At 44.3% G+C, this 12,957-nt stretch overlaps 1 pseudogene; it reads left to right on the top strand.

Annotated features, from left to right (window-relative positions):
• Positions 1 to 1,751: 1,751 nt before the first annotated feature.
• Positions 1,752 to 8,053, top strand: LOC128563405 (B-cell lymphoma/leukemia 10-like; annotated as a pseudogene).
• Positions 8,054 to 12,957: the final 4,904 nt, after the last annotated feature.

The raw sequence follows: 12,957 nt of genomic DNA, 5'->3' as shown, positions 1-12,957 counted from the left end.
TCTCAGAGCTTTGGTGTTTGTATTAATCATTTGTGTAGTGCGATTGGATAAACTGAAGACTTTATTAAATCAGCGCGTTTTCCAGAGATTGTGCAGCGTTATCCAAATTGTTATCATGAATCCTCTGAATTGCCCATTTTCAGAGACTTGCCTTCGCCCCTTTTAAGAAAGTCTATCCCTGGATTCTGATTTTTTATTCCTAATTTAAAGTTTAATTTTTCCAACTAGATTTACAAGGAAGGACAGGGATTTCTTGTTTTGTTCTCCAATATATTTCCAGGGCTTGGAACAGAGCCCAGCCTATACCAAATATTTGTTGAATGACCGTAATAAGTAACACCCGCCCATTTTTGCAGGGCTTTGTCTTCCAAGCCCAGGGCATAGTTCATCACCACAGAGGTGAGTGAGATTCTCAAAATGGGAGTCAACAAGTCATTTAAGTCTCAAATGCTTAAAAAGAGTAGGTGCTGATTCACAAACTTACTTTTGTTAAAACACTTAAAGTGCAGGTGGAATGAGAATCTATGTAATAACAAGCCAATCCATTCTGAAGACAAATATCTTTTATTGTCTATCACCACCATCTATAAATATATATATGTATTTATATTTTTTAATATATTATGGTAAGAATAATCAGTATGAAATGACTGGGAGGAACCTTGAGGAGAGAGGCTCATTCAAGTATTCACTCAAAGCTACACCTGAAACTACCCAAACAATGAAAATTCTGATTTAAAAAAAAAGGGGGGGGCTCATTAGTTACTGTGCCAGCCATATACACCAGGGCTGGTGGATTGGAACCCGGCTCAGGCCTGCTAAACAACAATGAAAACTACAACAACAACAAAATAACTGAGCATTGTGGCGGGTGCCTATAGTCCCAGCTACTTGGGAGGCTGAGGCAAGAGAAATCACTTGAGCCCAAGAATCTGAGGTTGCTGTGAGCTGTGATGCTATAGCACTCTACCAGGTGTGACAAAGTGAGACTCGGGCGTTGTGGCGGGCGCCTGTAGTCCCAGCTGCTCCGGAGGCTGAGGCAAGAGAATCGCTTAAGCCCAAGAGTTAGAGGTTGCCGTGAGCCGTGTGACGCCACAGAACTCTACCCCAGGGCGGTACAGTGAGACTCTGTCTCTACAAAAAAAAAAAAAAAAAGAGAGACAGACATGATCCTAGAGCAGAGAAACTTTTATAATTCAAAAGTATCAGTATTGGCTTGGTGCCTGTAGCTCAGTGGTAGGGCGCCAGCCACATACACTAGAGCTGGCAAGTTCAAACCCAACCTGGGCCTGCCAAACAACGACAACTACAACCAAAAAAAAAAAAAAAAATAGCCTGGCATTGTGTTGGGCACCTGTAGTCCCAGCTACTTGAGAGGCTGAGGCAAGAGAATCACTTAAGCTCAGGAATTGGAGGTTGCTGTGAGCTGTGACACCACAGCACTCTACCGAGAGTGATAAATTAAGACTGTCTCTAAAAAAAAAAAATAGGCATTGTGGTGAGTCCCTGTACTCCCAGCTGCTTGGGAGGCTGAGCCATGAGGATCATTTGAGCCCAAGAGTTTGAGGTTACAAAAGGTTCAGACAATATATATAGAGAGAAAGAATGATAAAGATAAAATGGATGTGGTAAAATGTCACTATTGAAGAATCTGGGTAAGTAAAATTATTTCAAATTTTAAGAATTTTTCAAAAAGCATTGGAAGACCTTTTGCTGCCACCACCATTCTCACAGTTAACAAGCCTCCTGTCATGACTTTCGGGTATGCTAACCTAACCATTCATCCATAGAATGAATCATTTGCTTTGTCTTTTCTTTAGTGAATGACAGAGGGGGAAAGAAAAGGTCACTATTTTATGCATAAAGATCCTTTCATGTACTTTAAAGTTTCTCTTAAATAACCTTTCCTAGTCTAAATAACTGTAAGCTCTTTAAAGTTTTCATTGTGAATCTTTCCTACCCTTTAATTATCTTCCTTACCCTCCGTTGACTCTTTTACTCACCACTTTTAGAGGGCAGCTCTTGAATTAGGCAGAATACAAATATGTCCACTGGGGCCTGACCAATGACACAGTGGTACCTATATGTCTTTTTTTTTGAAACAGAGCCTCAAGCTGTCGCCCTGGGTAGAGTGCTGTTGCATCACAGCTCACAGCAACCTCCAACTCTTTTTTTTTTTTTTTTTTTTTTCTTTTGGCCGGGGCTGGGTTTGAACCCGCCACCTCCGGCATATGGGACCGGCGCCCTACTCCTTGAGCCACAGGCGCCGCCCCCAACCTCCAACTCTTGCCTCGCCCAAGCGATTCTCTTGCCTCGCCCTCCCAAGTAGCTGGGACTATAGGCACCCGCCACAACGCCCGGCTATTTTTTGGTTGCAGCAGTCCTCATTGTTGTTTGGTGGGCCCAGCTGGATATGAACCCACCAGCTCAGGTGTATGTGGCTGACGCCTTAGCTGCTTGAGCCACAGGCACCGAGCCAACATATGTCATATTTTTACTACGTGCAATGCAGTCCCTTTTTAAGACTACAATAGCACATTACAATATTGACTTGTTTCTCTCTTTTTTTTTTTTTTTTTTTTTTTAGAGACAGAGTTTCACTTTATGGCCCTTGGTAGAGTGCAATGGCATCATACATCTCACAGCAACCTCCAACTCCTGGGCTTAGGCGATTCTCCTGCCTCAGCCTCCCGAGCAGCTGGGACTACAGGCGCCCGCCACAACGCCCGGCTATTTGACTTGTTTCTCTTGACATCTTCAGAACCTTCTTGGAATTCTCAATTGCACATACCTAAAATAGTTGTTCTTTTGTACCTATTAAGAGTAGAGCCTTCACAAATGAATCAAAGTATAAAAATATTTTCAAATGATATAGTGGTGATGGTTACACAAATTTATGAATATACCAAAAATTAGTGAACTGTACACTTTAAAAGGGCAAACATTATATGTGAATTATATCTCATTTTCTTTTTTTTTTTTGAGACAGAGTCTCACTATGTCACTTGGTAGAGTGCTGAGGTGTCATAGCTCAGCAATCTCATACACTTGGGCTTAAGCGATTCTCTTGCCTCAACCTCCAAGTAGCTGGGACTGCAGGCATCCACCACAACACCTGGCTATGTTTTTTGTTTTGTTTTTTTTTTGTAGAGACAGAGTCTTACTTTATGGTAGAGTGCCGTGGCATCACACAGCTCACAGCAACCTCCAACTCCTGGGCTTAAGCAATTCTCTTGCCTCAGCCTCCCGAGTGGCTGGGACTACGGGCGCCCGCCACAACGCCCAGCTATTTTTTGGTTGCAGTTCAGCCAGGGCTGGGTTTGAACCCACCACCCTCGGTATATGGGGCCGGCGCCTTACCGACTGAGCCACAGGCGCCGCCCCTGGCTATGTTTTTTTGGTTGTAGTTGTCATTGTTGTTTAGCAGGCCCAGGCTGGGTGCGAACCCACCAGCTCCGATATATGGGGCTGGTGCCCTACCCACTGAGCTATAGGCGCCAAGCCTATATCTCATTTTCTAAAGCAAATCAATGTAAAACCCTGTGTTCTAAGGTTGCCAAAAGCTATTGATATTTCTTAGTTATTTGTAGTAGACACAGTTGTAAAAGAGACCACATTTTATACTTCCTGGACAAGTCCAACCTCTAAAGTAAGGGGAAGTGATGGTCAAGATAACTAAATAAATTATAATTTTCTATCTTACTCAGCATTACACATTTAAATTATTGGTCTGAACCTTTATTACAGCAGTTATTATAGACTGCAGAAAAAGTATGGGGTCAATAGCCAGCCCTGATATTTGTTACTTCATGACCTTGGGCTTGTTCCTTAACCTAACCAGGACTGTTTATCACCTATGAAAATAGAGATGGTGATAATGTACACTTCATAAGTTAAAAAAGAAGAGGAAATATGTAGAAAAAGGCCTTTCTATGGGCGGCACCTGTGGCTTAGTGAGTAGGGCGCCGGCCCCATATGCCGAGTGTGGCAGATTCAAACCCAGCCCCGGCCAAACTACAACAAAAAAATAGCCGGGCGTTGTGGCAGGCACCTGTAGTCCCAGCTACTTGGGAGGCTGAGGCAAGAGAATCACGTAAGTCCAAGAGTTAGAGGTTGCTGTGAGCCGTGTGACGCCACGGCACTCTACCCAAGGGTACAGTGAGACTCTGTCTGTACAAAAAAAAAAAAAGAAGAAAAAGGCCTTCCTTAAAGAAAACAAACCTGACAGCCAGAAAGTTTACTACTCCAAAAGACTCCCCAAGTGAGGAGGGGTCTCAAGTCAGCCACAAAGGCTGATGAATCTCTAGCCTTACCTTAAACCAAAACACCATTTAAACAGGCTTTACTGACTACTAGGTCATGAAGAAAAATACAGATAGGGAAATGCACCATGAATCTGAACAGTGTAGCTCAAAAGTTATACCTGATCCTTGGGGATCACAGAATGGATCTCATTTTACTAGGCATCCAGGGAAAAGAGATGCCCCTCAGGGTCCTCCTCCTCCCTCCTTACTCCTGGCCTTATGCCATCAAGGCATCAGTTACCCCTTCTCCCCCAGCTCCTTGATAAGTCTCTTCCAACATCCAGACAGACAAAAGTTCACCAACAAGCTTTATCTTTTAAATCAAGATGAGGTTGACAGGAGGTGTTTAAAGATTTTAAGAAGGAAAAGAAGTTTTGTTGGGCGGCGCCTGTGACTCAGTCGGTAGGGCGCCGGCCCCATGTACCGAGGGTGGCAGGTTCAAACCCAGCCCCGGCCAAACTGCAACCAAAAAAAAATAGCCGGGCGTTGTGGCGGGCGCCTGTGGTCCCAGCTACTCGGGAGGCTGAGGCAAGAGAATCGCTTAAGCCCAGGAGTTGGAGGTTGCTGTGAGCTGTGTGATGCCACGGCACTCTACCGAGGGCCATAAAGTGAGACTCTGTCTCTACAAAAAAAAAAAAAAAGAAGTTTTGTTACTCTTATTTCCCAAGTCCTTGTGCTTCCCTGTAGTCTGCCTACTCATCTACCCATTTGGCAGATAAAATCCAATTTAATTATTCTGGCAAAATGTAACCCAAAGACCAGGAAACAGTTGTTGCCCTGCTTCGCTCTGTTTGATGTTATGTGAAGTATACTTGGCAGGAACTGTGACTCGGAAACAATGACAATAACTTTTACAATGGACCTATGTCCTTCCATTTGCCTGTCAGCACATTCTCACCTATAGATTTCTAAGTGACTTTAAAAGTCTACATAACATGTCAGACCTAATGGATACATTCAGTCATTTATTGGTGTTTAATGAATACTTACTGACACTATACTATGCACTAGGCAAGGTATTAAGCACTGGAAAGACAACAGTAAACACAAACATGGTCCTTACCTTCACTGAGTAGAGGAGACAATCAATCACAGAAACAAATGTATCATTACAAGCAGTGGTACCTATTCCAAGGATTCACAGTGCTCTGGGGTTGCACAACAGGGGATCACAAACGCCACTCCGGAGAAAGGAAAAGGTTCAATGCGCAGGGATATTTGAGTTATAAGCCACAAGTAGAGGTAAAATAACAAAAGACAGGAGGAGCAGGTAAGGAAGAGGAAGAGAGCTTTCTAGGCAGCAGCCAGAAGTAGGTGGGCAAAGGTCAGTGGAGGGAAGCCACACGGCATATGGAAATAACTAAGGAGAGGCCCACAAAGGAGGTTTGAGAAGGTGACTTCAGGAGTCATTCTTGAGTTCCTTCTCTTCTCCCACTCCTCGTCCAGTTGGCCACCAGGTCCCACAGCATATTTTCCAGTGATGACACACTTGGCTTGCTCTCTTTCCATTCCTCAAAGGACCCCTCTTGGCTCAGAACAGAATCTTTTACCTAAACAGCTGCAACTGCCGTACACAGTATGCACAGACCTTTCCCATGGATATAGTTGATCCTACAATATTATATTTCACAGATCTTTAAAATTAAAAAAGAAAAGTAACTGTCATAGAAAGTGTTTCAATGTTTAATTTTTCTAAGGATTTATTATTTATTTATTTATTTTGAGACAGAGTCTCACTTTCTCACCCTCAGTAGAGTGAGGGTTGCTGTGGCATTATAGCTCACAGCAACCTCAAACTCTTCGGTTCAACCAATTCCCTTGCCTCAGCCTTCCAAGTAGCTCAGACTATGGGTGCCCGCCACAAGAGAATCACTTGACCCGAAGAATTTGAGGTTGCTGGCTCGGCACCTGTAGCTCGAGCAGCTAAGGCTCCAGCCAAATAGAATAGAGCTGGTGGGTTCAAATCCAATCCAGGCCTGCCAACAACAATGACAACTACAACCAAAAAATAGCTGGGCATTGTGGCAGGCGCCTGTAGACCCAGCTACTTGGGAGGCCGAGGCAAGAGAATCGCCTAAGCCCAGGAGTTGGAGGTTGCTGTGAGCTGTGTGAGGACACAGCACTCTACGGAGGGCCATAAAGTGAGACTCTGTCTCTACAAAAAAATGAAAAAAAAAATATATTGACTAGCTTGACTTCTGTGGCTTATTATTGGTCATGTATTATAGCCAAGGTCTCAAAGGGAGGTGTTTTATTTTGTGACAGTCTGTCTTTTTTTGTTGTTGTTTGTTTGTTTTTTGAGACAGAGTCTCACTTTGTTGCCCTTGGGTTGCCCTCAAATTCCTGGGCTCAAGTGATCCTCTTGCCTCAGCCTCCCTAGTAGCTGGGACTATAGGTGCCCACCACAACACCTGGGTATTTTTAGAGATGAGGGCTGTCTCTGGCTCAGGCTGGTCTCAAACTCTAAAGCTCAGGCAATCCAACCACCTCAGCCTCCCAGAGTGCTAGGATTACAGGCGTGAGCTACTGCGCCTGGACAATCTGCCTTATTTTTGTTCACTTTTATGAAGTATAGAAGGGGTTCATGTTCAATATAATGTAGAAGCTCAGTCTTTGGTCAGATAGGAATCCTAATTTTCTGGCTTGGTGCCCGTAGCCTAGTGGTTACAGCGCCAGCCACATACACCAAGGGTGGTGGGTTGGAACCCAGCCTGGGCCAGCTAAACCACAATGACAACTATAACAACAACAACAAAAAAATAGCCAGGCGTTGTGGCAGGTGCCTGTAGCCCCAGCTACTTGGGAGGTTGAGGCAAGAGAATAGCTGAAGCCCAAGAGTTTGAGGTTGCTGTGAGCTGTGACACTACAGTACTCTACTGAGGGCGACATAGTGAGATTCTGTCTCAAAGAAAAGAAAAAAGCTCCCGACCTGCTCCGCCTCCTCTCCTTCTTCCCCCTTACCCAGAGGCTGAAGCCCGGGGTTGGGCGGGGCGGGGCGGCGCAGCCCACGCTCTGGACCCGGAAGAAGCGCCTCTCCCTCCTCCACCGTGGAGCCCACCGTGCTGTCCCTCACGGAGGAGGACCAAACCCAAGTGAAGAAGGATGCTTTAGAAAGTTTGAGGGTGTACTTGTGTGAGAAACTCATAGCTGAGAGACATTTTGATCATCTGCGTGCAAAAAAATACTTAGCAGAGAAGACACTGAAGAAATTTCTTGCCGAACGTCAAGTAGAAAAAGGGCTGGAAAATTATTAAACTACTTACAAGAAAATCCTAAAGGACTAGACACCCTTGTTGAATCTATTCGGCGAGAAAAAATACAGAACTTCCTGATTCAGAAGATACAGATGAAGTGCTGAAACTTAGAAATATAAGACTAGAACATCTGAAAGGACTGAAATGTAGCAGCTGTGAGCCTTTTCCAGCTGGAGACACAAACAACCTTTCTAGATTAAGATGAGAGTAATATCTCTGAAAAACTGGGAGCATCCACTGTCATATACCCAGAAGGAGAATCCACACCGCCCCCTTTTTTCTACTGATTATTCTCTGAATTTGCCTGTTCTAGAATTAGGCAGAACTGAAAATACCACTTTCTCTTCAACTACGCTTCCTAGATCTGGGGACCATGGTGCTCCTCCTTTGCCACCAGAGCTGCAGTTAGAAGGAACTTGTGGAAACTCTAGTGAAATGTTTCTTCCTTTAAGATCACATGCTCTTATGGCCGGCGCCGTGTCTCAACACCTGTAATCCTAGCACTCCTGGAGGCTGAGATGAGTGGATTCATTGAGCTCAGGAGTTCGAGACCAGCCTAAGCAAAAGCAAGACCCCCCCCATCTCTACTAAAAATAGAAAAAAAATCAACCAGGCATTGTGGGGGGTGCCTGTAGTCCCAGCTACTCAGGGGCTGAGGCAGGAGGATCACTTGACCCACAGATTTGAGGTTGCTGTGAGTAGGCTGATGGCATGGTACTCTATCTAGCCTGAATGACAGAGTGACACTCTGTCTCCAAAAAAAAAAAGATTACATGCCCTTTAATTTTTTCTAGTAATGACAAGAAATGTTTTAAAAGATAAGAATCTTTTTATAAAATGGCTATAATGATTTATTTACATTTAATATGTCATAAAGCACAATGTAAGGATACTTTGTAAATAGGACTTTTAGAATAAAAGAAGCATACTTTTAAGATAGCTAAGTGCAAATCTTGTTGATCATCTACTTTTCAGTATTTTCTTTTTTTTTTTTTTTTGTAGAGACAGAGTCTCACTGTACCGCCCTCGGGTAGAGTGCCGTGGTGTCACACGGCTCACAGCAACCTCTTAACTCTTGGGCTTACGCGATTCTCTTGCCTCAGCCTCCCGAGCAGCTGGGACTACAGGCGCCCGCCACAACGCCCGGCTATTTTTTGGTTGTAGTTTGGCCGGGGCTGGGTTTGAACCCGCCACCCTCGGCATATGGGACTGGCGCCCTACTCACTGAGCCACAGGCGCCACCCTACTTTTCAGTATTTTCTATTTTGTTTTAGGTGTTTTCAGTGTTTTTGTATACTTGATATTTTAAGACTAATTTTAATAGGGACTATGGCTGTATTTGAGATAGTCTCTTTAAGCTGGGAATAAGTTTCTTCTCAGCATATTAGTGCTAGAAATTTTCAGAGTCCAATAGCCCCTTCCAGCCATTCAGTGGCACATTTTCAGCGTAAAGCTGTTCCTGTGTAGTAGTAAATCACTGGTGGGGGAACTTCCTGGAGACAGAACAAAATCTCTTTCCCACTTCATTGGTCTCATGGGCACTTACATGGTCTCCTTCTGATGCTGGAGTTTGAGCCAACTAAAACCTCAATTTGCCAAAATTCATTTCTTATTAACCTTACTAATACTACTTTTTTAGAATTTTCACATTCTTTGCTATCATTTTCATTCTTAAAGAAAAATATCGTGGCATAAACCTGAAATATAATGTTTCATGGGATTAAAAAAAAATTTTCTTTGTACTTTTCATTCTTTTTTAATGAGAACCACTATAGAGTTAAAAATACAACAAATTGTTTGGGGGTGTGTGGCAATGGAATAAGTGAGCCATTTGCCAGATTTATTTTTTTGTTGTATAATAAAATTTGACTAATTACATGCATTTTTAAATCTTATGCTCCCATTATTTTCATTTATATTGAAATTTTACCTGTTTCCTAACGTCTGTTATTAATTGCAAAAAAAGCAGAGATGAAACAATAAAAGTTTTTTTGTATTTTTTTTGAGATGGAGCCTCAAGCTGTCACCCTGGGAAGAGTGCTGTGGCATCACAGCTCACAGCAACCTCCAACTCCTGGCCTCAAGCGATTCTCTTGCCTCCACCTCCCAAGTAGTAGCTGGGACTGCAGCCCCCCCCCCCCCCATAATGCCCGGCTGTTTTTTGGTTGCAGCCATCATTGTTGTTTGGCGGGCCCGGGCTGGATTCAAACCCGCCAGCTCAGGTGTATGTGGCTGCTGCCTTAGCTGCTTGAGCCACAAGTGGGAGCCAACAATAAAAAAATTTTTTTTTTTTTTTTTGAATGTGAAAAAAAGGGCAGTGCCTTTGGCTTAGTGGGTAGGGTGCCAGCCCCATATACCGGGGGTGGTGGGTTCAAACCCGGCTCTGGCCAAACTACAACAAAAAAATAGCCGGGCGTTGTGTCGGGTGCCTATGGTCCCAGCTACTCAGGAGGCTGAGGCAAGAGAATCACCTAAGCCTCAGGAGTTGGGGATTGCTGTGAGAATCACCTAAGCCTCAGAAGTTGGAGGTTGCTGTGAGCTGTGTGACCCCACAGCATTCTACCGAGGGTGACAGAGTGAGACTCTGTCTCTACAAAAAAAAAAAAAAAAAAGGAATCCAAGTTTTCTCAGTACCAGTCACACCATATTGGCCAATTTATTCTTTTTTTTTTTTTTTGAGACAGAATCTCATTTTGTCACCCTCAGTAGAGTGCAGTGATGTCACAGTTCACAGCAACCTCAAACTCTTGGGCTCAAGCAATTCCCCTGCCTCAGCCTCCAAAGTAGCTGGAACTACAGGCACCTGCCACAACATCCGGCTATTTATAGAGACAGGGTCTCACTTTAGCTTAGCCTGGTCTTAAATCCATGAACTCAAGCAATCCCCCCGCCTCAGCCTCCCAGAGTGCTAGAATCACAGTGAGCCATCGCGCCTGAATTTCTGAGCTCAGGCGATCCACATCCCTGAGCCTCCCTAAGTGCTAGGATTACAGGCATAAGCCACTTCACCTGGCCTCATTTTGATCCTAAGAGTCAATGCAATTCTGATTAAAATCCCAGAGAGCTTCCCCTCCCCACCCCCAGAAATTGATACATTGGTTGGGCATGGTGGCTCATGCCTATCATTCAAGCACTTTGGGAGGCTGAGGCAGGTGTATCACCTGAGCTCAGAAGTTCCAGAGCAGCCTGAGTAGGAGTAGACCCTGTCTCTGAAAATAGCCGGGTGTTGTGGTAGATGCCTGTAGTCCCAGCTATGGAAGGCTGAGGCAAGAGAATCACTTGAGCCCAAGAGTTTGAGGTTTCTGTGAGCTGTGACAGAGCTGTGACACTATGAGAGAGCGACAAAAGGAGACTCTGTCTTAAAAAAAAAAAAAAATATGGAGTAGTCCCAGCTGCTCGGGAGGCTGAGGCAGGAGAATCACGTAAGCCCAAGAGTTAGAGGTTGCTGTGAGCCGTGTGACGCCACGGCACTCTACCCAAGGGCGGTACAGTGAGACTCTGTCTCTACAAAAAAAAAAAATGGAAGGAAGGAAGAAAGGAAGACTGGGAGGCTGAGGTATTTGGATTGCTTTAGCTTAGGAGTTTGAGACCAACCTGAGCAAGAGTGAGACACCCCCCACCCCTGTCTCTAGCTGGGCTTGGTGGCAGGTGCCTGTAGTCTCAGCTACTTGGGAATCTGAGTTAAGAGTATCACTTGAGGCTCTGCGCCTATAGCTCAAGCAGCTAGGGTGCCAGCCACATACACCAGAGCTAGCGGGTTCGAACCCAGCCCGGGCCTGCCAAACAACAATGACAACGACAACCAAAAAATAGCCAGGTGTTTTCTCCAGCACCTATAATCCCAGCTACTTGGGAGACTGAGGCAAGAGAATCTCTTAAGCCCAAGAGTTGGAGGTAGCTGTGAGCTGTGATGCCACAGCACTTTACCAAGGACAACATAGTGAGACTCTGTCTCAAAAAAAAAAAGAGTATTACTTGAGCCCAGGAGTTTGAGGTTGCTGTGAGCTATGATACCACAGTACTCTACCAAGGGTGACAAAGTGAGATTCTGTCTCAAAAGAAGAGAGTGAGGGAGGGAGGAAAGGAAAGAAATTGACACATTGATCCTACAATTAAATGGAGGTGCAAGGGACCCAGAATAGTCAAAACAATCATGAAGGGTGGCGCCATCGTGGCCCAGTGGGTATGGTGCTGGCCACATACACTGAGGCTGGCGGGTTTAAACCTGGCCTGGGCCAGCTAAACAACAATGACAACTACAATAACAACAACAGCTACAAAAATAACTAGGCATTGTGGTGGGCGCCTATAGTCCCAGCCACTTGGGAGGCTGAGGCAAGACAATCACTTAAGCCCAAGAGTTTGAGGTTGCTTTGAGCTGTGAGCCTCGGCACTCTACCCAGGGCAACAGCTTGAGACTCTGTTTCAAAAAAAAAAAAAAAAAAAAAACATGAAAAAAAAGGAAAAATGTTTGAGAACGCATGCTTTTTGATTTCAAAACTTACTATAACACTACAATAATCATCAGTGTGGTACTGGCAAATCGATAAGCACACAGATCAACAGAATATAAAATTAAGAGTTAAAAAATAGGGCGGCGCCTGTGGCTCAGCGGGTGGGGTGCCGGCCCCATGTGCCGAGGGTGGCGGGTTCGGGCCCAGCCCCGGCCAAACTGCAAAAAAAAAAAAAAAAGTTAAAAAATAAAGCCTTAGGTTCAGCGCCCGTAGCACAGCAATAGCCACATAAAATGAGGCTGGCAGGTTTGAACCTGGCCCGGGCCAGCTAAACAACGATGACAACTGCAACAAAAAATAGCCAGGCATTGTGGTGGGTGCCTGCAGTCCCAGCTATTTGGGGGACTGAGGTAAGAGAATCGCTTAAGCCCAAGAGTTTGAGGTTGCTATGAGCTGTGACAGTAGAGCACTCTACAGAGGGTGACATACTGAGACTCTGTCTCAAAATAAATAAATAAATAAATATAAATAAATAATAGAAAAACTAGCCAGGCATCACAGTAGGGCCTATAGTCTCAGCTACTCTGGAAGCTGAGGCAAGAGGATCTCTTGAGCCCAACAGTTTGAGGTCGCTGTGAACTATGACACTATGGCACTCGACCCCAGGGCGACAGAGTAAGACTGTCACTAAATGAATAAATAAATAAAATTTAAAAGATAGACAGTAAGTGTAAACAAGATATTGAGAAATCAGAGTCCTCTTACGTTGTTGGAAGAATTATAAGATGGTACAGTGGCTCTGGAAAACAGTCTGATATTTCCTCTAAAGGTTAAACATAGAATTACCATATTATCCAGAAATTCTAGCCCTAAATATTCTCAAGAAATTAGAAGACATATGTCCATGCAAAACCCTGTACACATTTTCTTGTTTTTTGTTTTTTC

Source organism: Nycticebus coucang, chromosome 13, assembly GCF_027406575.1.
Source record: "Nycticebus coucang isolate mNycCou1 chromosome 13, mNycCou1.pri, whole genome shotgun sequence".
Taxonomy (NCBI): Eukaryota; Metazoa; Chordata; class Mammalia; order Primates; family Lorisidae; genus Nycticebus; species Nycticebus coucang.
The sequence above is the reverse complement of the archived record's forward strand: the minus strand, read 5'-3'. Positions and strand labels throughout refer to the sequence as shown.